The sequence below is a fragment of the Notamacropus eugenii genome, chromosome 1 (genome assembly GCF_028372415.1).
Source record: "Notamacropus eugenii isolate mMacEug1 chromosome 1, mMacEug1.pri_v2, whole genome shotgun sequence".
NCBI classification, from domain to species: domain Eukaryota; kingdom Metazoa; phylum Chordata; class Mammalia; order Diprotodontia; family Macropodidae; genus Notamacropus; species Notamacropus eugenii.
The window spans coordinates 352757695-352783167 of NC_092872.1; the positions used below are offsets into that span (position 1 = coordinate 352757695).

Genomic DNA, 25473 nt, shown 5'->3' on the forward strand with positions numbered 1-25473 from the left:
ATAAAAATGATAACAAGCCCAGTGAACAGTATAGGGAAAGAGCAATAGCTTTGCATTGCAAGACTGGGTCTAATTCTTATGCTGATATTTTTATTTGACCTTGGATAAACTTCTTGATCTCTTGACTCGATCTCAATTTCTTCATCTGTCAGATGAGAGAGTTGGATAAAATTATCTCTGTGGGTCCTTTGTGTGTCAACGCCTTCAATTAGTTCTAAAATTCTCTGCCTCTCATTGGGCAGACCTACAAGAACTTTTAGTTCTGGTTTGATCTGGTTGTTCCATGCAGACATTCTCCTACTTTAGGATCCTGGTGAGTCCAGAAAAGCTAAGGGTCCCCAAAGGGAAAAAGAAATTTAAATGAAGCAACTCCTTACAGCTGAAGCAACGAAAAAATGAATATGACTGAAAGATAAATTGAATTAATAAAGGAATTAATGTGAAGATAAATAGCCAAAGTGTTGATAGTGTAAAAGACAAGAAAACGAAGTCAGGATCCAAAGTAAAGGAAATTAAAAGCATGAAATAAATGCAGAATGGGACCAGGAGGTGGATGTGGCATAAATGGGAACATATAAAGATGCAGCATGAAGTAACAATGGGAAATCCAACTAAAGTGGACCTCTCAACTGGGAGCAACTCTATGCAACAGGAGGCAAAAGAAAGAGCACTGAATTTGGAGGATTTGTGTTTGAAACTTTGCCCTGTTACTTACTATCTATTTGACTTTGATCAAGTGAACTTTACTCCTTGGGCCTAAATAAAAAATGTTGTAAAATAAGAATGTTGAACTAGATGATTTCGTAGCCCCCTGCCAGCTCTAAATCTTATGATTCAAGTCATCAAACATTTATTATGTGCCTACCATGTAAAAATAACTTTTCAGATACTAGGCTTTTTTGTTTTCCTTTTAAAAAATGAAATAGTTCTTTGCTTCAATAAACTTACATTCTTGGGCAAGGGAAAGAAAGATAAAATATGGATATAGATAAGCTAGTGCCATGTAATTTGATCATAGGCTGGGGATGAAAGAGGGCAGACTATGGAAGTTAAAGTATAGGATGACAGAAAAAGTATGTGATGCTCAGAAAATGAGCATCATCCTTCTCCTTCTCCTCCCCCTTTCTTCTCCTTTTCTTCCTCCCCCGCATTCTCCTCTTTCTCCTTCTCCTTCCCTTCTTTCTCCTCCTCCTCCTCCTCTTCTCTTTTTCTTTGACTTTTTGTCCCTGCCTCTGTCTCTCTCAGATTCCTATCTGTCTTCTCTATCTGGCTCTCAGAATGAATTGGTAAAGAATAATAAGGTTTAAAATGCAAATGTCATTTTCCTAGTCTCTTAAGTATCAAAAGTCAAGATGTTCTTTTAGTTTAACATACTTTCTTGCCAGGCATGAGTGGCTAGATGGGTGAACTGGAAGGCAAGGGGAGAAGGGAACGAGAAATTGAGTTGCGTGGGGCACATTGTGAAATGTATAGGCAAGGGAACTGTACCCAACTGAACTAATGCTGTATACTCACTCAATATACTTTTTATGCTACTGTTGGATAAACTTAATTTTATTAAATGTTAGCTGCCTTACCTGTCTGAAATTCTCTCCCTCTTAACCTCTACCTGCTAAATTTCTTCAAGTCTAAGCAAAAATTCCACTTTTTGCAAGAAGTTTTTACTTTCTCTGTCTCCATAATGCTAGTGTCTTTCCTCTCAGATTATTTCCAATTTATATATACCCAGTGTGATGGAGAACATTTATGCCTGCTTGAAAGAACAGAGTTTTAAATTTGTAATGTGAGCATCTCTACTTCAGAAAACCACAAATACTACAAATCAGTGCTTGAGTTGCTATTGTGCTGATTGTCTAGACTTAAGAAAGTGATGGAGAAAATGTTAATAGTGAAGATTAAATTTAAAGGTGTATCTTACATACTTTTTCCCCAGAAGAGTCACTTGTTAAACTTTTACTAGATACCCCTAATTCTCTGTGTGTATGCCTGTGCATGTGCATGCATGTATCATTTGTTTGCATGATTTTTTTCCCATTAGACTATGAGCTTCTTGAGGACAAGAACTATTTTTGCCTTTCTTTGGATTCCCAATGCTTAGTGCAATGCCTGACATGCAACAGGCATTTAATAGAGACACCTAACTACAATGTCTTATTTTCTTGCTACCTCAGACCTATACCACTGAATTAGAATGACCTGAGTCTAAAATTCTTGTATTTCCCATGTCTAATCAGATTTTTTGCCCTTTCTGACTTTGATACATTCGTTAAAACTAAGCCTTGGAGACAATATAGATCAGTGAAAATTTCCTTCCTCTCCCACATTTTACAAATTATTTACAATATATCAATTATTATCTTCCATGAAAACCCTACACAAATGGCTCATCATGGTATAGAAGTGATTCTAGATTTTTAAGTACTTTGCAAGGGGAATATGACCTCTGGAAAGTTCTACTCTGCTGGAAAGTATTCAGGTATAGTCCAAAGAAACAAAATGGTTTGACTTTCCACATATCAGCCTAGCTACTTATAGAGAGGCTCATCACCGAGAGGCAGGCTACTTTGCCCATGGCAACCAATGAAACAGAGAAAAATATAAAATGGTCTTCAGTTCTGTATAACTTGTATTTCAGCAGTGAAAATAGGAAAGTAGGAGGAAAACTGCAAAGGATGCTAAGAGTCAGACCATCTCTGGACTCACCATAATCATTAGCTATTTTCTAAATGTGAAATTCTTGTCCAGTGACTAATAAGTTAGCTTACTAATGGAAGAACTGAACAATTTCAATCTTGACATTCTCATTGTAAGTGAAACCAGAAATCAAAAGGAAGTTGCAAGTAGCTGGAAAGATGGCTCACAGGTCTGCTTAGCAGAGGCAAATGAACTGCCAGAGCTGGGTTCTTGTTTCTCCAAAGGCAACAACAGGACCCTTGGTTATGCTGTATTTCAGCGCTCATGATGAGTATAAACAAAAAGACCACAGTGAAACTTGCTTCAGTTTATTCTCTATCTGTTGTAAAGAATAAGAAGATAGAAAAATTCTCTGGAGAAAGTGAGAAGGCTTTTCAAGACAAATCAATGTATACCTTAACATTCAGTGTCTTAAAAACAAAAGTGGGCACAGGGGAGGATAGTAAAAAATAAATTGGAAAATATAACTAAAGGTCAAAAAATGAAAGAAGTCACATATCTAAACTGTCAAGAATATGTTTTTCAAAAATAGGATCAGTAGGTATTATATATGATGAGCACCAAATAGCACCAAGGAAAATTAAACTGGCTATATTTTAACGGATAGGCAAGAACTGGTTTCCTATATAGTAGTCACTTTAGAAACAGCTATCTATGTACAAGCAGACCATTGACTAGTTCAAAACCAAAACCTAGTTAGAAGAATTAAAATGAAAATATATGGCATGCAAATAATACATTTTCAAAGTAATCTCTTTAAAATAGCCATTGATGCTAAAATACTGGAAATGGATAAAGGATCAGACACTGACACAATTTTTACTTCTTAGAAAAGTTTAACCAATATAAAGTGATCAGAGTAATGAGGAGGGCAAAGGGCCTAGCAGTTATCAAAACTTGATGTCCTTGCAAGGTATCAGTGTAGCAATCGAGAACAACAATGATTTAGAATACAACCTATTTTCAGTATCCTTGGGGAATGATGGAGGAAGATCATAAATTATATAATCTTATAGGGAAAAACAAAATTACAGACAACTTGGCATGAGAGAAAATTAAGTCAGATTATTATAAAGAACATTTAAATAGGACAGCAAACTGGAAAAAATGGAGAAGTTCTATTATGATTTCCACAATAAGCTATTCTCTCCATCCATCACAGTACAGCCACCATCTTTATATTCTGATAAGGAAATGATACTAAAGGAAACAAAGGTGAGAATAGTTTCTCTACTAAACTAATAGTAGAAGAATATATGAGAAGGTTAATGTAGGAGAGTACAAACATTGATGGTAAAAGGAAGAGATTCCAAAGAAATCCAAAATTATAGAGGGGATGGGAAAGAAAGGGGGAAGAGATTCTGAATGGCTGAGAAAAAAAGCACAGACATTACTACTGCCCCCAAAATGAGACTGAAAAGATATCATATGCCTGCTTTTCCATTTCTAGAAAATTGTTATTAGAAAAAGTTACAGATTTTGAAAATACCCTTGATGAAAACATGAGAATGGTGCAAACATGCTTTCCTAAATGGTATCTTACAACAAACCACATCTTTACAGTTACACATGGACTGAAAGGTATATAGAATATAAGATTTCACTACATAAACTCCTTGATAACTATAAAAAAAATTTGATCTCCTAGATCAAAACATATCCTTAAAGACTCTCCAACAAATTGTCTTCTATGCTTGTGGTGATACATACAGCAACAGAGGAAACTTTGTTCAACAATGCTATGATTAGTGATATCAAACCAAATACAAAACAAGTTTACGTATGTATTCTCAACAAAACACACGTGCTTCTATGTAGATGATATTATCCTCATTGCGCCAAGCTTCAGAACACAGCAAACCTCCTAAGTGAGACCTATAATCATTCAAAAAACCCTGGTCTTATTATTCTCCTAGGAAAAAGCAAGTGAATGAAGAAAGTCTATTATTCAGACTGAAGCAGCTAGGTGGCATAGTAGATAGAACCCTGTAGCCTTATCTTTATCAGTTCGAATCCAGTCACAGACACTTACTAGCTGTGTGATGCTGGGCATGTCACCTAACACTGTTTGCCTCAGTTTCCTCATCTGTAAAATGAGTTGGAGAAGGAAATGGCAAACCACTCCAGTCTCTTTGCCAGGAAAACCCCAAATGGAGTTATGAAGAGTCAGACACAACAGAAATCACTTAACAATAACAAAAATCATTCAGACTTGGATATTTAGTTGGATGGATAGCTTGTAGAACTGGTCCATAAATACATATATCTTTGGTAGACATTACATATAGATTTGTCCCTATGGGTTTAGCCTTGGAAGAAAAAGAGAGGATCACACTTGCTGTATGTTCTTGGGCAAATCTGTTTTCCTGTCTGATTCTCAGTTTCCTCCTTAGTGAAATGAGGATTTGATCTAAATGACCTCAAAGGTATTTTCAAAATTTAACCTTCTATAAGCCTATGAGTTACTCTCAGATCTAAAAATTCTGATTCTATGATCCTTCACTATAAAGGTAAGGAGCTATGTGGTATAATTACTCGATTGGATATGGCCATCGGAGTCTAGTCATTCTTGGTCTGTTTGATCCGAGGTACGTGCAGAGCCTGGAAGAAATGAACTAGGCTGAGATTCCTACAATAGACTGTGAATCCTTCTTCTTAGTTACTGAGACTTCTTTTCTTTTATCATTTTTTTCTTGTCTTAAAAAGGAACAATGTGGTATGGTAGAAACAGTCTAAATTTGGAGACAGAAGACGTGATATTGAGTCCTGGTCTGATCTTAGTAAGTAATTTACTATGATGTATAGTGTAGGTAAATCATGAGGTTATATCCTGGCTGAAATATAGCAAAAAAAAAATACCCAAAAAAGAAAAAAACAAAACTCCCCCCCCCAAAAAAAAAACAAACCAGGTTTTGTTTTGTTGTTGCTGTTTGCCATTATTCATAATAAAGGGAGGAATGTGGCTCAGAAGCTTTGTTCTTTCTCAATTTAATTTGCATGCCACTGTGGGAGGATCTTGGGAGAGAGTGGGTTTTGTGGTCTCGATCTCCATAATAGCTCTTGTGAGGCTGCTTTTTGGGGGGGCGGGAAGGAAGGAGGACTTAATAAAATGGTCACAAGATCAACAACAGGTTGATCAGAAATTACTAGTAATTTCTAATTTAAAACCAGTTGTCTGGAAACACAGACCTTGAATCAACATCAGATACAGATAACGATAATTTTAAAAAAAGACAATCTTAGCTTGGGATGCTCCTGCCAGCCTTTGTTAGTTGCCAGGTTAGGTATGGTATCTCATAGCCCAGGGCTGGGAATGAAAAAGACAGCATGACCTTGTCAGGGAGAGGCTTTCTGGCCACCTCACCTTAGTAGAAAGGAGCAGAGAGCCAGGAGATGGTGGTAGAGAAAATTTCATGACCAGAGATGCCTAGCAGAGAAAATATATCTAGCAAAGGCCATCCATCATAATGACATCATCAAAGGACAGCAGAAACCCTGTAGGGTCAAAGGTATGAAATGTCTTGATCTTGTATAGACCCTGACTATATGGATTCCTGGTTGGTACCCTACTTTCCTGGACATGAGTGTTAGCTGTGTGGGTGTTCTACAAGTGTGTTCCCTGGTCACATATGTCCTCTGCCCCTGTAACCTCCTACACTGAAGTGATAACCCCTGGAAGATTATGCCCCATTGTATGCATGAGGGTGGTGTCTTTTCTTATCATTCCCCCCCCCCCCCCCAACACTGTTTGATTGAATTTCTTTTGTTTTGAGCTATTGTGTCTCCTATCTGGTGAAGTTAAACATAGTGAGATTTATGAACTATAGTTTTTGAATGGTTATTGAATGAGAGATTGCCTTGAATTCAGGATAACTTTTCTGGGGACCTTCAAGCAAAGAGAGTACCCCAAGAATTACAATAGAATTATTTATATATGTACATTTCCACATTTTTAAAGGATTTACTTGTTTTTGAAAAGAAAGTTCAGAGTCAAGTCATAATTTACCTGGGAAGTTATTTTCTTAAATATAGAGTTTCATATTTAATTTATCTAGGAAATTATATTCTAATGTTATTTACCTAGAAAGTTATATGCTACAACAATGCAGCATTTTTCTAACTCCCTAAACGTTATTCAATGTATCTTGTCTTCCAAAGTGTTCTTTTTCTGTTCCTCAGACTGAGAGTTGAAAACAGGGAGTCTAGATGAATAATGCATAACATGTTCTGAATTGTTTTCTAAATACCAATAAACAGGTGTCCTCTTTCCCTTTCCTCTTTAGTCTAAAGGTTATTCCTAAAAAGCAGTCAACATATTTTTAATTTTTTTTGAGACTGAAACTTATTTACCAGGAAAATACAAAGTATTTGTTTTACTCTACACTACTCTCCTATTGACACAAGTTTGTTAAACCAAAGCCATTTGATAACAAATGAAGTTCACTTCAAATACTGAACTTAAAACAAAACAAAACAACCCAGTAGCCAGAATGACGTGAAATTATTTGCAGATTAAACACCAAGGTCACTCATTTTGTTAAATATTAGTCAAAAGTTACTGCTTTGTACAAAACAAAACAAAACCAGAAATATTCTCTTGGTAAAATCTCTCAAAAAAGGAAACAGGAATATGGCTAGGTTTTCTCACATGACTTTCATTTCAGAGTCTATTAAAATATTAGCTATGGCTAATAAGCTGATTCTTAAAAACACAGATAACACAGAAATTGTGGGGGTTAGAGTCATTTACTCTTCCCTCATAATTCTCTCAGAAGCTTTCAGAAAAGAAATCAATTATGTTTAAGTCTAGTTGGCACATTCTGCCTACACAGAAAGTAGCTAGATTTCTTTTCATAAATCCAAAGAAAAACAATTAATTCTCTATATCAAGTTAACATGAAATAATTTCATTTTCATTAAGACTTCTTTAAGGCCAATAGAAGAGAAAGAAGGATTTTAGTCCTTGGCTTAGGTTTTTGAACATTGTTATTGTTACTTAATTTCCATGAAGGTTAAAAAATCATTCACTGGTCTGTCAGCTCTAAATCTCATTATCTACAATATGAAACATTTTCAGAATTTTAAATACTCTGACAAAATTAAATATCACAATGATTGATTTTAAAATAACTCATTTTTCTTAAAGTTCAAATTTTTGATGTTCAAATTAAAATGCTGTCCTTTTCAGACTATCTCGTAGGAGCTTAATCTCAGATGTTTGCTGGATGGGAAAAGTACTGTCACCTATTTAGTTAAGAAGACTTTGAAAAGTAAACAACAGACCTTCAAAATAATTACAGGAGCTGGTTTGCCTATTTGAATGAGTATTAAAAGAAGAAACTAATAGAAATGGAAAGTGCAATTGGGTAGACCCAGAACTGCATCTGTTATTCCTGTAGCCTCCTTAGATTTTCTTCACCAAAACAGGAGAGGCAGATTACCAGAGGCTTCCAGAAATCCTATCTGGGATCTACAAAGCATTGGTCAGGCAGGAAGGAAAAGGTCTGATTTTAGACAGCATAGTCCAAAGACACACTGCTGCCTATAGAAGATATCCTCCCCTTTCCCTCAACTGCTCTCTGACTATATTCTGGACACATTTCATCATTTCAGAATCAAAGGACATAATAAATTCAAAAGCATTTTGTCAACTTTAAAGGGATATACAAATACAACTTGACAATTATCGTTATGATAACAGCTCGTGGGGGTAGGGTTGGAAAGGAGTTTAGAGATCTAGCATTAGCCCCCTCACTTCACATGGAAAACAGACCCAGAGAAAGAAAGGGACTTTCAATGTGCTTTTCTTTTCTTCACAATTACCTTAAGAGTAAAGTCGTGTGTTTATTTTTACCATCATTTTGTAGATGAGGAAACTGAGGCTGGAGAGCTTTTGTGTGAGAGCCTTGATTCCAAAACCAGCCACTAGACTAGAATGAATTTCTTATTACACTACAAAACATAACTAGCAAAACTCGATTGGAACCCAAGTCTTCAGACTTTAAATCCAGTATTCTTTCCACCATTTATTTTCTCTCTAAAAGACAAAACACAAGTACCCAATGGATACTCCACCCGTTAAGAGTTAAATTTGCCAATTCTGGCTCACAAATTTACAGATGTTGTGCAATTTCTGAACTAAGTATTCAGCCCAACCGTTGGCTACAAGGAGCACCCAGGAGTGTCTTAACAGCTGTATTAAATGACAGGCAACTTTCAATGCAGGGAAAAGGTCCACCTTCCCCGGGCTCCCCGCTCATCATGTTTGCCACATTTCTAGCTTTGAGTCCTTGGTAACTGCTAATTAGAAACAAATGTCATGTCAGACCACGGGAAACCGAATGGGCAGGGCAGCTCTGTGTGTGTGTGTATGCGCTCGCGTGTGTGCGTGTACTGGAGTGGTAGTGGTGATGGTGGCGGCGGCGGTGGTAGTAGTGTAGAGAGAAAGTACGAGTGGGCTGAACTTGGGCGTTTAGAGAGGCAAGGAGTGTAGGAATTGAGGGGAATCTGTGGCAGGTGGAAAGAGAGTTCACAGACTCCTTAGGCTGTGTGCCCAATGAGGGTTTTGCCTAAATTTTCTAAATGCTTCATCATGTTTAGAGCTTGAGAATCGTATCATTTTACAGAATAGAAAACCAAGGCCCAGAGAGGTTGTGATATTTGCCCGGTAATATTCGGAATTCGAATCCAGCTCTTTTATTTTTAATTCGGCGTTTCTTCCCCCTCCCTTCACTTAGGTTGTGATTTAATAGCTCCTTCTATTGTTTCTCTCCTCCTTCTCCTCCCCCCACTCCCCAAATCCTAAACTTTGAGAGAACGGAAAGCAACCCCTCACTCCCCCAAAACAAAGCCCTTTTCTCAGACAAAGGCAGTCCCATCCGGCCCGCAGGGGCATAGGAGGGCCAACTGGACCTTTCTCACCGCAATGGCTTTCTGTTGGCAGGGAGCAAGCTAGACCAGAGCTGACAGTAAAGCGCATCTCCGGGACAGATTAACTCCGGGCACAGGCTACCAAAAGCGAGTGTCCTGAGCTTACTTTTCCGCCTGGCTTCAATCTGACTTTTATCTTCGCCCTCCCCCTCTCCTACAGCCGCATCTTAACGAATTCCAGATTTTCTGCTCAGGAGGGGCAGGAATTCAGCCCCAGCGCTCTTTCGGCCCCCTCCCGGGACTTCGGTTAGCAGGGAAAGACTGTGCTCCAAGCCTAGCAGGAACTTTCAGTTAAAGCATACCTCTTGTGAACTTCCTGGGTGCACCTTCTGACCGTCAAGTTGTGTTTTTATTTTGTTTTGGTTTTTTGTGGTTCCCCCCCCCCCCCCCTTCCCACTCCCTGTGCCTTGGCTAAGAGAATAACATTAATATGGACAATGCCATTTTTCTCAAGTTCCCTTCCCGGGTGGATTAAGGACTGTCACTCTAGCTGCTTCTTCTCCCCCCCCCCCCCCCTCCCCGCTCCTCCCTTTATGCAATCTTATTCTGAGCAGGGTGCGGAAATCTCGGCCTGGGGGCAGCTAGCTCACAGATGACTGAATTGGGAAGCAATTGTTCACTCATTAGTTCATTCATTCATTCATTCTACAAACATTAAGAGGGAGAGTGATGTGGCGCAAAGAACTCAGGGTTGGAAGACAGGAGGTTTTCAGTCGGAATTCAGGCTATGCTTACTTAACCTGTGCTATACTGGGCTCCCCACATTCTCTCTGGGCCACACTCACGCTAAAATGAGGTTGAATTTGACTCTCTAAGGTTCTTCTATCCAGCATCTGATCTTATGAATATAGGATCGTCTCGGTCTTTTCTGAAAGTGCAACTGAAAATGCACTTTTCCAGTTTCCAACCACAGAGTCTGAGGTCCTGGGGGATTTATGCCACTCCAGATTTTATGGAGGGGGGGAGGGGCACTGAAAAGGAGAAGCACACAGCGAGTAGAAGAAGAAGGGTGGTGCTGGTGGCATTAGTGGTGAAGTCAGTAGACAAATTAGAGGCAACTAGGTGGCCCAGAGGATAGAGTGACTCATCTTCCTGAGTTCAAGTCTGGTCTCAGACATTTACTAACTGAGCGACCCTAGGCAAGTTACTTAACCTTGTTTGCCTCAGTTTCATCATCTGTAAAATCAGCTAGAGAAAGAAATGGCAAACCACTCCAGTATCTTTGCCGAGAAAACCCCAAACGGGGTCATGAAGAGTCGAAGTCTACACACACACACAAACCTACTGAACACTAAATGGACATTGTAAAGAGCTCTGGATTTGCTTTAAAAAAACAAACAAAACAAAAAACCGGGATCTAGGACCATCTCAGTCACTGACGATCCTCTAATTTTAGGAAGTCATCGCCTCTTTTTTGACTTCAGTATCCTTTAAAATGCGGATAAAACAATACTTACTCTACCTCTCTTGGAATCTGTGTACGACTCAAGATAATATATGTAAAGAGCTTCTTAGTCCGTAAAGTGCTATATAAATGTCAGTATTATTTTTAGCATTTTTAGCAGCTGTGTGACCATGGACGCATTACTACCCTTGTCTCAACCTCAGTTCCTCTTCTGTATAAAGAAGGTGCTTGGGCTGGTAGATCTCTTAGGTTCTTTCTGGCTAAAACAGTGTAGTGTTCTTCTGGGAGGTTTGGAAGTGGTGGAAGGCCGAGAGCGACGAACTAAAAGCTGAGAATGAGATTCCTAACAAGAGGGGGGCTTTGAGGTCAGCTTTTGTAAAAACCAAGTATGCAATCGTATGCAATCAGAAATCCAAAAAGGAAAGCCCCCGCCCTCTTCCATTCTACTTCGTGTCCCTCAAAGGGTTGCTTATTCCTCCTCGGTGGGGGGGATGTGATGGGGGTGGCAAGAACCCCTCCAAAGGGGGAGTCGCTCCTTTCAAAGAGCAGTGACCCCCCCTTTAGTTCCTCAACATCTCCCCCCACCCCCGCCCCCGCTCCTCGCCTCTCGCCTTCCAGGCCTCCCAGAGAGCTTCTCTGGGAGTTTCTCAGGCTGTCACCAACCTGAGAAGTCCTGCCTTCCTCCGCCTCCCACCCCCCCAGCGGCCCAGGGAAGTTACAGCCCCCAAGGGAAGGAGGTGGAGACCACCCACGGTGGCCTTTTATCTGGGAAATATATTTCAGGGCAGGGGGTGGGGCCGGGCCGGGGGAATGGAGGCCCAGAGCGAGTCCTAATGATGTGTTTAACAAATGGGGAGGATGCGAGGCCTGGGCTAGAGAGAGGAGAGCGCGGGCGGTGCGGGCCGGGGAGAGACGAGGGCACCAGCCCCCTGGGCAAGGAAGAAACCGGAGTCTGGGGGTGACTAAACACAACGACACATGGAAACTGGCAGCTATTTTTTTTTAATCGGGAAAAATCATAAAACAAAACAGCACACAAACACAACCCCAAACACCAAAATAATACCCCCATGTACGTGAACTCACATGTAAACAAGGGAAGAAATGCTGCTACAGCCTCCCTCCCTCCTCCCCTCCTCCCTTCCCCCATAGACAGCCCGGAGCCACCTAATGCCTCGGGCTGGAGGATGGGCATAAAAAAGAAAAGAGGGAGGCGGGAGACCTGGGGAAAGGGGCTCAGGCCACTGATCTCCTTTCAAAGCAAGGGAGACTGAAAAATTTACGGGGAGAAAACAACCAAGGGCGGCCGGTTTTTGGCCCGGGACTAAAGCACAACGTGTTACATAAAGCTCCCCCGGACAGCGCACCGATCTCGCCCTCCGGCCAGGGCAGGCTCGGTGGGAGGCGAGCAGGGCGGCCTAGCAGGAGGTGGCCACCTGGCGGAGGGGTTTCTGCAGTTTATGAGTCCCAAGGGTGAGGGACTAGGAAGAGGGAGAAAAGTGGGAAGAGGATGGGAGAAGGAAGGAGAGGAAAGACCAAGATGGGAGCTAGAGGAGAACAAGAGGAAGAAGACATAAGGAGAAGGAATATGGGGACCGTACTCAAGAAAAGGGGTCCCGGAGGGGAGGCTAGGTCGTGGGTCGGAGCCTATTCCCATTAGGCAAGATTCATTAAGAAACACTTAAGCAGTCCTTAATCATATGAACAGCCCTCAGCACATAGTTTGGGCTGCAGGGAAGGAGAAAGACTAGATAACGAAAAGCATAGGGAAGAAACGTGAGGAGGGAGGTCAGGGCAGCTCAGGGAGCAGCCCCACGAAGTTTAGAGAATAAAGATCTTTTATCCCTCCCTATCCTCCCATTCCCTTAGCCTGCCCTTAGGCAACCGGAGGACTCCCACAGAAGTGTGGAAACCAGAGCTTTTAGTAAATGCATTACTTTGTCACTTTTTCTTAATGAGGATAGAAAGTCGAAGTAGAAAAGGATGAGTGGAGGAAAAGACTGGAGGAAGAGGAGGATGGGGAGAGAGGAGAAAAATTCGCAAAAATCTCTGAGTTGGAAGGGACCTAGAAGCCATTTTAGTAAAATCCAAACCTGACTCAAATGCCCTCTATAACATTCCGAGAGATGCAGAGTATGTTTGAAAGACCTAGACAGAATGAAGTGGCCTCCTGAGAGAAGTCGGTTCCAACCCTGTTTAACGCGTAAGATGGCATTAACTTTTTTTTTGGTTTGTTTTGTTTCCTCTGAAATACTGCCTCAGACAGCTGGTAGCTGTGTGACCCCAGGCAAGTCCCAAGTAAGTCATTTAACCTCCCTCAGGCTCACTTTCTTCTTTCGTTAAGCCAGGATAATAATGGCACCTACTTCACTATGTTGTAAGGATCAAATGAGATAATATTTGTAAAGTAATTATTAGCAAAGTGCCTGGCACTAGCAGACACTTTTCAATTTTTGTTTTTTCCTCCTCTCCCCTCCTCATAGGGATGTTAAAAGCATCATAAGATAACATTTGAATCTTAAGGTTTGCAAGAAAAAAGTTTTTACTACTGTTAACTAATATTGATGTTTAAAACCCCCTAGAATATCTATATTTTTTTCACCGAGAAAACAAAACGTTGACTAGCTACACCTCCTTCATCTTGTACTTGTAAAATAGATGTTTTTGAGCCCAAAGATATCTAAATTTTTATTCCATATGATCTTAGTTGTGATTAGATGTTTTATATCTCTAGAAAGTAATCTAGACAGATCACTAGTGATTCTGTTGAGGCAACCCGAGTACTATTTATTTCTCCTAATTTTGGATTATCTGCAAATTTGATAATCATGTGAGCTCTTCTTTTATTCAGTCCCCAAAAGGCTAAATCATTTAGCACAGGATTAAGTACATATCTTTGGAATATTCCACTGGACCTCTCAATTCAACTGGTCTTTGAGTCATTCTGATTGCTCTTTGGGTTCAGCTACTCAGTCAATTCCCAATCCACCCAGCTGTCCCATTGTCTGCTCCCTAATTCTCATCTTGTCAATGAGAATTTTATGGGAGATTAGTAGCCATTCTCTAATAAATAAGTGGTCAAAAGATATGGACAAACAATTCTCAAAAGACTTGCAAAATATTCACAACCACATGAAAGAATGACCCAAACCAATATTAATAAGAGAAATGCAAATCAAAACAGCCATAAGATTTCATATCATATACCCTGCAACTAGCAAAAAATTACCAAAAATGGCAACAGTTAATTTTGGAAGGGTTGTGGAAAGATAAGCACACTTGATATATTGTTGAAGCTGTGAAATGGTACAATCATTTTGGAAATCAATTTTGAATTATGTGAATAAGGTGACTGAAATGTTTACACTCTTGGAAGCCAAGAGTTCATTCCTTGGCTTATACTCTAAGAAAGTCATCTATAAGAAGAAAGTCTATTCAGTACTTTTTGTTTTAGCTAAGAAACAATTGGTGAATAACTAAACAAATTGTGGTACATGAATGTGATGGTATATGCCTGTACTGTTAAGAAATGATGTGTATAATGAATATAAGGAAGCATGGAAAGATATATATGAACTGATGCAGAGTGAAATAAGAACCAAGAAAACAATATGCACAGAAACTACAATGTCAATGGAAAGAAGCACACACCAAAAAATGAAAAGTGAATGTAATATATATGTATATACATACACACATACATACATACATACATACATACATACACATCAAGCAAGATTCAAATGAGTAGATATGATAAGATATTCCCAACCTACTCCTTTGTGGAGGTGGAAAATCTGTAGGTGTTACACACTGCATGTGTTTTCAGACTTTTTCAATGTATTGACAAGTTGTGCAATTTTTTTTTCCTAAAAATGTTATTTGTTATAAGGGATACCTCTCTGGGAGAGAGGGGAAGGGATATTTGGGATAACTATGATGATATGAGAAACAGAAGACAGCAATAAAAACTTATTTTAAGAAAATCTAGGGGTAGCTAGGTGGTATAATGGATAGAACATCAACCCTGGAGAGAGGAGGATCTGAGTTCAAATTTTGCCTCAGACATTTATTAGCTCCGTGACTTTGGGCAAGTCACTTAACCCCAATTGTCTCCCCCCCCCCCCCCAAATCTAAGTAAGCAGGACTTCTATGTAGATGACTGATGAGATTCTCCTAAGCCCAGCTTTTCCCCAGCATCTCAAAATAATAATAAATGCCTTTAATAGAGTAAAAAATAAACAACAACGATATCAAAAATCAAAGAGAGGAAAAGAAAGAATTTACTCAAAGATCCACTTCATAGATAAGGCAACAAAGAAACTGAGAAGAAAAGAATAATGTAGGAATCCAACCAAAGGTTCCAATATATTGAATAAATATCACGGAGTACAAGAAAATGACTTGAAAACTCCAATGAGAATGAAAATGCAGCACAGATTAGGTACCCCCTTTTACTGCAGATCTTTTCTGATCTCCCCGGCCACTAATTGTTGTTCTTGCCCACACAATGGTTTCCACTCTGTACGTAATTTGTACATACTTTTCTGTTATATAAGTTGTTTTACCCCCATAGAATTAAAGTTCCTTGTGGGCAGGGATCATTTTTGGTCTTTGAATTTCCACTGACTATAACATAGTAAGCACTCAATAAATGCTGACTAAATTGAATGGAATTGAATTGAACAAATTGAGATTTCCAGATATGATTAGTACAATAATTCTAAGAAACTCCAGAATGCAGAGCAAACAAGAATTAAAGGAAGAAATAAAGGAGGGAATTTTGGACAGAAATTAAAGTTCAAAAAGACAAATAAAATAATAGAACAAATAATGGACATTATCTCCAAATACAATAGATTCTCTGGAAAAGGATATAGCAACTTTGGAATTCAAAAAAACAAAAATGGAAGAAAGATTGTCAGAGCAAATAAGGTCATATCATTTGTTATAAGGGGTGATTCACTTGGAGCAAGGAAGGAGAGAGATGCAGGGAAATCTAGGAAATATAAAAACAAGGGACAACAACAACTATATGTGTGTTATGTATACACACAAGCTGAATATATATGTGTGTGTGTATATATATATATACACTAAATACACATACATACACACATGCACACATATAGTGAATATATATACTAAATACACACACACACAGCCCAACAGGTTAGAAGAACACTTTAGATCTTTATAAGCCAAAGCACCTAAGCTTGAGGACAGAATGGATGAAAATAATTTGAGAGTAACAGGTCTTTAACAACAAAAAAAAAGAAATGGAATTAAAAACCTAAATATTACTCATCTGGGCATCATACAAGAAAATTTTTCAAAAGTACTGGAAACAGTGGACAAAGTACAGATAATATAGTCCATAGAAATTTGACAGAGAAATCCTAAATTTAAATTATCTATAAAACTTATCAAGCTTCAGTACCTCAATGTTGAAATCAAATCTTGCATGCATCTAAGAGGATGAAATGCACAAGATTATTTTAATTTACAAGAAAACTGGAATGCTCTATTTTGAAAAGCAAAAGAAACTTGTTTGCATCCTCCAAATAATGTATCCTGAAAAGTTGAGCTTAAATTTTTTGGCAAAAAGGAAGTTCTGAAGAAGCCAGAAGTGACCAGGGCATTTAACAGGCAATCTCATGAAACAAAAGAACCTCAAGAAAGGTAAAGCAGGAGACATAGCAAAAAATAAGTATTTAATGTTTACATACTTCTAGGGTTAGCCAAATCTATTTTACGAAATTCTCTTCTTGTTTCAGGAACTCCGAAAGAATATGTCTGAACAAACTTCAAAAAAGGTGAAGAATGATTAGTTCTAATCTTTTATTAGAATCTAGATCCCTGATTATGCAGTTAATACTTCTGGAAGGGGAATGTAAGTAAATTTAATTTCACAGATGGAGATCTTTCAAACAGGAATATGGAAGTAAATGGACTAGGAAGAGCCAGAGATCCTCACTACTTGACCTGGGTCAGAGAGGAATAAGGGCTCTTTCCTTTGTGATAGCTCTTCCTTCCCTGAAACTTAACTGGGAAAATTAGGAAAATAACATTTGGAGTTAGGATCCTTGTGTCAGGGAGCATGAAGCAAGTTCCACCAATAAAAATGCGTCAGTCTAGGACTTTCCCCACACATTCCTGTGGAGGTGAGGAGCTGCTTCTAAGCCTTCCAAAAGATTCTATCCAGAAGGAATGAATATTTCAGTTGACTCTTTCCTCTAAGTGTATTTTCAGTTCATGTACCACCTCAGCAAAGGATAGCTGTAGGTTCCTAGGGCTGTTGGCAGAAAGGGCAGGCAGACAAGGGAGAAAAGAGAACCAGAGGGATGATATGACTGACAGAAGAATGTATAGGTGGTGACTTTGAGGATCTGGTTTTAGCTTGGGTCTTCATGCTCTGGATATAAAGCTCCTCCCACTGTTTTACACTGATTCCTTCATGAATTAGCATTTCTGGAAATTGGTCGCCATAGGAAAAAAAAATTATTCTTTGTATAAGGACATGGGCAAGGAAGCAGTGAGAGAATTGTAGGGGGATGATTTTGCCTTCCAAAAATATCAAACAGTATTAAGATCATACAGAGAAAAAATGAAGCATTTACGTGCAAAACCTCGTAAGTGGGATTTGAGAATACACTAGGAGGGGTAAGAAATAAGAAAGGGGTGAATTAAAATAATATTTCTTGGAAAGAGGAAAGATAGATAAATTCAATTCAGATGAAGGAGAGAGGAAGAGAGCATGGGGAGGAGGAAGGGAGGAGAAAAGTACAATAAAATTACATTCAAGGAATTTGGGTTTGGCGTGTATAACCAGAAAGTTGAGTGAGGTTCTGTGGAAAGAGTCTGAGATCAGATTAGAATAAAGCAAATCAAACAAACAATCAAAACCCTCCAATAGGTACATCATGTTGGTATACACACACAAACACACACACATTTAAAATATATTATGCTACATATACATATATTCTATATTAAGCCATATGATTTTACTTACACACATATGTGCCTCTCTCTTTATATATATATATGTAACAGATTTTAATGGATAAAAGCATGAAATTAACAATGCTAACTTTGCTTATGTGAAATTACTGAATTTGTCAATAAAATGGAAGGGTGGGTAATAGAAGTATGTATAAGAAAACAATCTCCAACAATTTGCTACATAAAAGCAATACATTTCAGACATAAAGACACAGGGCTAAAATGAAAGATTGCAACAAAATTTATTATGCTTCAAGCAATTAAAAAAGATACCATGAGTTACAATCAGGATTTTGTATATGGCAACACTAAAGATTGGTTCTGTCAAGAGAAACAGAGAAATTACATTATGCTTAATGACACCATAAGCAATGAAACAATATCATTTAAAAATACATTTGTACCAAAATGTACAATGTATAAGGATTTAAAGAAAAAGATAACTGAAATATAAAAAGTCAGAGAGATAAATAAGTATAAGTGACTTTGGCACTCCTTTTTTTCAGATGTGGATAAATCTAGCAGAAAGATAAAGAAGGAAATCACAAATTCAAGCATATTGTTGGAGAAATGAGATATGAAAGACCTGTGATAATTTTAATGGGCATGTTAATATTATAATTATTATAGAAATAATATTAAAGAATATGCTTTTTAGCTTTACAGAGTACCTTTACAAAAACAGATCATATATTAATGTAAAAAGACATCATGAATGAATGCAGAAAGTAAAAAATCCTTCTATGCATCAAAAATAGTAATCAATGAAAAGCACCAAAAGATATAGACAAAAATGTACGAATGATATTCTAAATAATAAGAACAAGTAAAAACAAATCCTAGAGATAATTATCCTTAAGATTTATTCTAAAGGGAATGATAGCTATGTGACAATATGCCAAAATATGTTGGATGCAGTTATAACAGTCCTTAAAGCAAATTCGTGTTCCTGAAGACATTTTTTAAATACCAAGGGATTAATAAATTGAGTTCAAACTAGAAAATAAACAAATTAACATCCACTGAAAAAAGCACAAGATAAGATACACTGAAAATCAGACAATAATTACTGAAAACAGATTAATTGATAAGTAAAAAAGCTGTTTTTTAAAAGACTTACAAAACCAATAAATAATATAATTAATGGTGATCAAAGAGGAGGAAAATCAAATCACCAAACTAAAAAATGATCAAGGCAAGGGCATGGTAAATAGAGAGGAAATAAAGGGAAATATCAGAAATGATGCCTAATATAAACTAATGAACCAGAGAAAAGAAAGGAAATGGACAAATATTCACAAAATGATAAATAACTAAATTAAAAAATAGGAAGTAGAAATCTGAACAAAATCTTAGAAAGACAACCCCTGAAAGCCATGAATAATAACAAAATTCTGGTCTACATATATTTACAAGTGAATTCTATCAGACATTTTAAAGAGCAATCGAACTCTCTGCTTCATAAATTGTTCTCAATAATGGTACCTTGCAGTTTCTTTTTTGAGACAAATAGGACCCTGATATCCAAATCAGGGAGAAGTAAATAGAGAATGTGAACTCTATATCAATATTACTGAGCATTGATGCAAAAATTTTGACCAAAATCTAGCAGGTTACAGTAGTATATGTTACATACATACACACACTATATATATGTATATATATGTGTACATGTATATAAATCTTAAAGTATTTCTTTTGACTGAGTTGGATTTATACAAGGGAATTAAAGTATGATTCAACACTCGGCAAACATTTGGTAAAATTAGTCATATAAATAACAAAACCCCAAAACATGTGATCATACCAATAAATGCAAATGACAACAGCAATAAACCCAACACCTTTCCCTTTGAACAAATATAGTACTTATTTATGTTTACAACTCAATGAAGTAAACATGGAAGGTCCCTTAAAACCAACATGATGAGACAGGAATTATAACAGATTTGGAGTAAAAGGACCTGATTTCAAATCCCTGCGTTGTCACTTGCTAACCATGTGACCATGGGCAAGATGCTCCATTTCTGTGGGTCTCAGTTTCCTCCTCTGTAAAATGAGGATTTTGGAATAGATGACTTCTAATACTTCCTTCAGATCTAACCCTCCAATGATTTGATCTAAGATGCAGCATTATTTGTAATGAAAAAAACATGGAAATTTTTTTTAAAAAATAAGTTCAATTGTAAAACAAGGACACTTCCTTTCTCCATTATAATTTGACACAATATTAGAAATGTTAGCTTATAACAAATAAGACAAGAAAGCCCCAAAAGGAGGCAAAATTATCCATATCTGTGGAAAATCAGTACTTAGAAAATTTAGAGAATTAGTAAAGAAAATAATTGAGATGATTAAGAGAGAGAACAAAGTGGCAGAATAGAAAAACAAAAATAACTAACCTTTATATATATTATCAGAATTAGGAAGGAGAGATTCCACTCAAAATAGATGAAATTCATAAAATATATGGGAATTCACTTACTAAGATATACAGAGAGCTTCTAAAAATAACACTCTCTACAGAAATAAAGGAAGACCCAAATTAGTGTAAAAATAGTTGTAGCTCATGGTTTGACATTGCCAATGTAATAAAAATGATAATACTACCTAAATTAATCTACAGGCTAAGTCCTATGCTAATGAAACTACCAAGGGTTACTTAATAGGAACAGACAAAACAAAGTTTATTTGGAGGAACAAAAGTAAAAATTTCAAGGGAAATATTAAAAAGTGAAAAGAAATGAAGGAGGCTTAATATGATCAGACCTTACATTATTTTGTAAATTAGTAATTATCACAACTATGTGGTATAGATAAAAAATTATGAAAAAGATAAGTAGAATAAACACGAAAATCAAAATGTAGGAACAACTATATACAGCAGTCTCATATTTGTCATTTCTGAGATGTTCCATAAGCATATTTTTATAATATATTATTCTGGAGTTTTGGTAGGAGTCAGTCAGTATCATTGGCTTATAGTATGTAGATTTCTCCCTCTCTGTCTCTCTACTTAGGACATTTTTTTCCTATCCTGTGACACTTTTCTGATTTTCTACAATCTTTCAAAGATTACTGATGTTGGCTCAGTAATTCATTCTCTCTCCTTAACCTCCCCGTAACTCCTACTAATACTTGGGGATGTAATTCTGCTAGACCAGGTGACTTGAAATCATTATAGGTAACTTGGTGTTCTTTTACTATCTCTTTAATTTTATTGGGTACTAATTACTTACTGCCACCCACCTTTTTTTTTCCAATATGAAGATCATTTTCCTTGGCAGATATAACACAAGTATAACAAGAATTGATTATCTCCTTCATCCTATATCATCATCATCATGTAGTCCAATCAGTGGTGCATTCTTTTCTTTAATCTTTTCCCCTCCAATATGCCTAAAATGCCCACTTATTTCTTTTTGTGCTGTTTGTTTTCCTCACCTGCCTTAGCTAATACCGAGCTTTAACTTTCTTGATACTATTACAGGACTGTGGCATATTATTTTATTTTGATTATCCATTTTTCTACCCTTACTTCCGTATCCTTTAAAAATTTTTGTTGTTGATAAGTATTTTATATGTTTATTGGGTCTCTTTAAGTAACTCCTTTCTCTGTAGAATTCTTCCTCTTTTGCCTTCATTTTAGAGAGTTTCCTATCTCTCCTGTACTGACTTCCCTTTACAATTTTGGTCCCTGAAACCCTACCTAGGTTTTCTCTGAAATCTGCTCTTCAAAAATCAAGGCTGTATGCTGATTTTGTTTTCCTCTATCACAAATTCTAAGATGGAATAATCAATGTCCCCTAGTGTTTCCCATCACTTCTACTTTAGCAACAAGTTTCTCTTTGTTGGTCAGAATCATGTACAGAATTGCAATCTTTCTTGTTGAATCCTCTACCTTATAAATAATAACAAAAATATGATTAAAGCAAGCCAAGAGTTTACTAACTGCACTGGTTTTGGCAGAGAATGCCAACAGATGTCCAGATAATTGAAGTCCTCCATTAATTATATTGCATGTGTCTGAGCCAAGCTTGGGTTCTGGTTCTTAAATTCTTAATTCCCTTCTTTTAGTTTTAAAATATGATGCTACCTATCTTTTACGGTATTTTTATTTTATTAAATATTTCCTAATTATATTTTAATCTACTTTGGAGGCACTCCAGAGTATTATCACCATATTTGGTCCTTGTTTGACATCTCTGGTCTATAGTATTCTCTGATGACATCACATGTTTCTACCTCCATTAAACTTCATTCATATATTCTTTACAATGCTTCTTGCCTTTGTTTCCCAGATTTCCTTATGAGTGTCCCCTTCACATGGAGTTCTATTCCCTCCATAGCACTTTTTTCTTATCCTACTGTTTTAGTTAATGTATAGCCTTTCAGGGCCATACTCAAATGATGGATCCTATCCTGCATTTCAATCTCTATGTGTTGAATTTGCTTTATTGCCTTAGTATCTCTAGTTTACATTGTTTATTACACATAGTTTTTTTATTTGGGCATAAGCCATCTGAAATCATACATTTTATTACATCTCTTTCCATAAATTTTATCTTTAGTGAATTTCTATACTCCTCTACTAATCATCCTCCATTGTGGTTACTCTCACGATATCTATTTGAGTGCATACATACATAGGCAGTCTCCTTCCCCTTCCCTCCCACCCCCTTAAAGGTCCTTTGGATTTGTAAGAATTCAAGTAAATACATTTTTTACCAGCCCTTGTTAGGTATATTTCATTGCTGTCCATGAGCCTTTCATCCCTACATTTTAAGCCATGATACAGAACCCCAAATTCCATTCTTATATATCATCATCTTAATCAGCTGCTCCCTTCATAAATCTGTCTTTCTCTTCTGTTGTCTTTGCTTTTAATCAGCTTAAAGGATGAAACATCACATGTACCACTCAGGTCTTCAGTTTCTTCCCAAGAATTAAAATCCCTAATCAATGTTCTTTCTGGCAGTATCATCGGTACTCACATGCATCACCAGGCATAGCCAGGCTACTTGGCCTCAATTTTGCTACATCTTGGAAAGCAATTCATGTCTTACATATATCAAAGACAACATATCTCTTTGTTTTTATTATAACGTTGACAAATAGCTGCCTCAGTAACCTCCCTCAGCAGGGAATCACCAATTACCATTAGTGGTCTCTTCCTTCTCATACTCTTACTGTATGTAAAATCTTTCAACCTGGGGCTTCACAACATCATTCCTTGGAAGAGAAGCAGAAATTTTCTCCTTAGAGGGTCCAGCTCTATTCTCTTCAGGAAGAGGATCACACACTTAGCTGCAAGTGTTCAATGGTCCTTGTTCTTCCCTTTTTTCTAAAAGGGATAGAGAAAGATAGAGGAGTAAAGAAGAAAAAAGCATAATGCTGAGCAAGAGGAGTCAGAAGAGGAACTGAGAAAGAGGAGGAAAAGAAGGACTGGAAGACGAAGAAAGGCATAACAAATAAAGAGAAATTAGAAGAAAAGAAGATGAGAAGACAAAGAGGAGAAAAGAAAAGAATGGAGCTAGTTTGATACAGAAGAAGTGAAATTGGAGGGAGAAAAGAGGAATAAGAGCAAGAAACTCAGAATCATAACATCTCAGGTGGAAAGGACCTCATAGAACATCTAGTCTACTCTATACCAGAACAAGAGTCTTCTCTATAACATCAATTAATCAATAAGCATTTACTAACCACTTAGTATGCTCCAGGTACTATGCTAAAGGCTCAGGATACAAATGTACCTAACAAGTGGTCATTCAGCCTTTGTTTAAAGAATTCTAGTCAGAGGGAACACACTTCTGGATTGCTGGAATTGTGAGGAAGCTTTCCCTTACATCAAGCCTTTATCTTCCTCTGCAACTTCTATCTACTTTTCCCAAATCTGCTTCTAATGCCTTTTTTGATGCTTTTTCAAATACTGAAGACATCCATCATGCCCCTTCTTACATTCATCTAAGGTTACGCACCTCAGTGTCCTTTGGCCAGTTTTCACATGGTATGAACTCAAGTACCCTTCTTTACCATCCTCATTGTTCTCTATACACCCTCCAGTTTTTCAAAGTTCCTTCTAAACAATGGAACCCAGAACATAACTAACCCAAGAGACAATATAGATGAAGAAGACAAGAGAGGAGAAAAAAGAAGAGTCTAGTAGAAGTAAGAGAAAGAGGGTGAGGAGGAGGTATACTGGTGTAAAGGAAGGCAGGAGGGAGAGGAAGAAGGGGAATGAGTTATCTGTTGAAGGACTGGGGATGCTTATCAGAAGACAACTTGTATCAGAAATGGCTATGTTAGTAGGGCTAAGGGCCCTAAATTCTACCAAGTTCTTCCTTTTGCACCACCCAGGCTCATAATTAAACATTTTGATTGTGCTTAAAGGTTTTAAAAGTTCCTTCTTCCCATATCGATGTAATACAATGATTATCTCCATTTTTTTCAGATAAAGAAACTGAAACTCTAGAGGAATGAAGTCACCCAGCAAGTAGTAGGACAGACTAGAGAGGTGGCTCACAACACAATATTGCTTTACAGTAAACTTTCTTAATAATAACAGCTCCATGATAGGTAGTAGTGCAAGATTATTATTCCCCTTTCTACAAATGTAATTTTGGGGGAACCTTATCTGTGATTTTATAGGGCTTCCACCAACCAAATCAGATAATCGGTTCTTCGTATTTGGAGTCTTAGGGAGTTGTCTGAGGGAACTGAAAGATTAATTCACCTGCCCAAAGTCACATGTATTAGAAGTGTATGAACTTAAGTCTTCCTTAACTCTGAGGCAAGCTCTTTATTCACTACACTAAGTTGCCTCTCCAAAAAGGAACCATAATGGAAAATCTAAAGGAAGGCCTCCGTCCCAGCCTATGGAGTAGTTCGTCAATGGAGGATTTATGACTGGATAGTGACAACAGTTGCCCAGGAGAAGTTGGTGTAGATGACTGAGAGCTGAGATCTTTGTCAGTTTAAGGATCACAGACCCATAAGTATTGAGATATGACAGTGGAAGAATACAGGTTGGAGACGTTAAGTGATTTGCCCATCGACACACAGGTAGTAGTTATCGGACGCTGGATTCGAACCCAAGTCCCGACTCTAAGTCCATCTCAGTCCAACAAGTATCCCGTCATTCATTCCAACAACAAACATTAAGAACTTCTGGATGAGGAGCCTGGCCAGGTGTGGGAATCCAGTCTCAGTCTTCAGGGAATTAAAAACTGAAAAGGCCGGAGAGCCCAGTGGAACAAGAAACCTGTGCCCCCTTTTCCGTCACCCTCACCCCCTCCCCGCCCACAGGTCAGGAGGGTCTGCTTCCTTCGTGATTAGCAGGAAAACAAATTTCCCAGGGTTGGGCGATTCCCACATCCCTAGTCCCCGCTCAGCTTTGCGCTCTCTCAGGAAGGAGGATCTGGTTCTGGAGAGGGGAGCTG

The 25473-nt window shown here is 37.7% G+C and overlaps 1 long non-coding RNA gene across 1 annotated transcript in view; it reads right to left on the reverse strand.

The window, feature by feature from the left end:
* LOC140518247 (uncharacterized) overlaps positions 1-25473 on the reverse strand; it is a 162267-nt gene that overhangs the window by 135865 nt on the left and 929 nt on the right. The window lies entirely within an intron of this gene.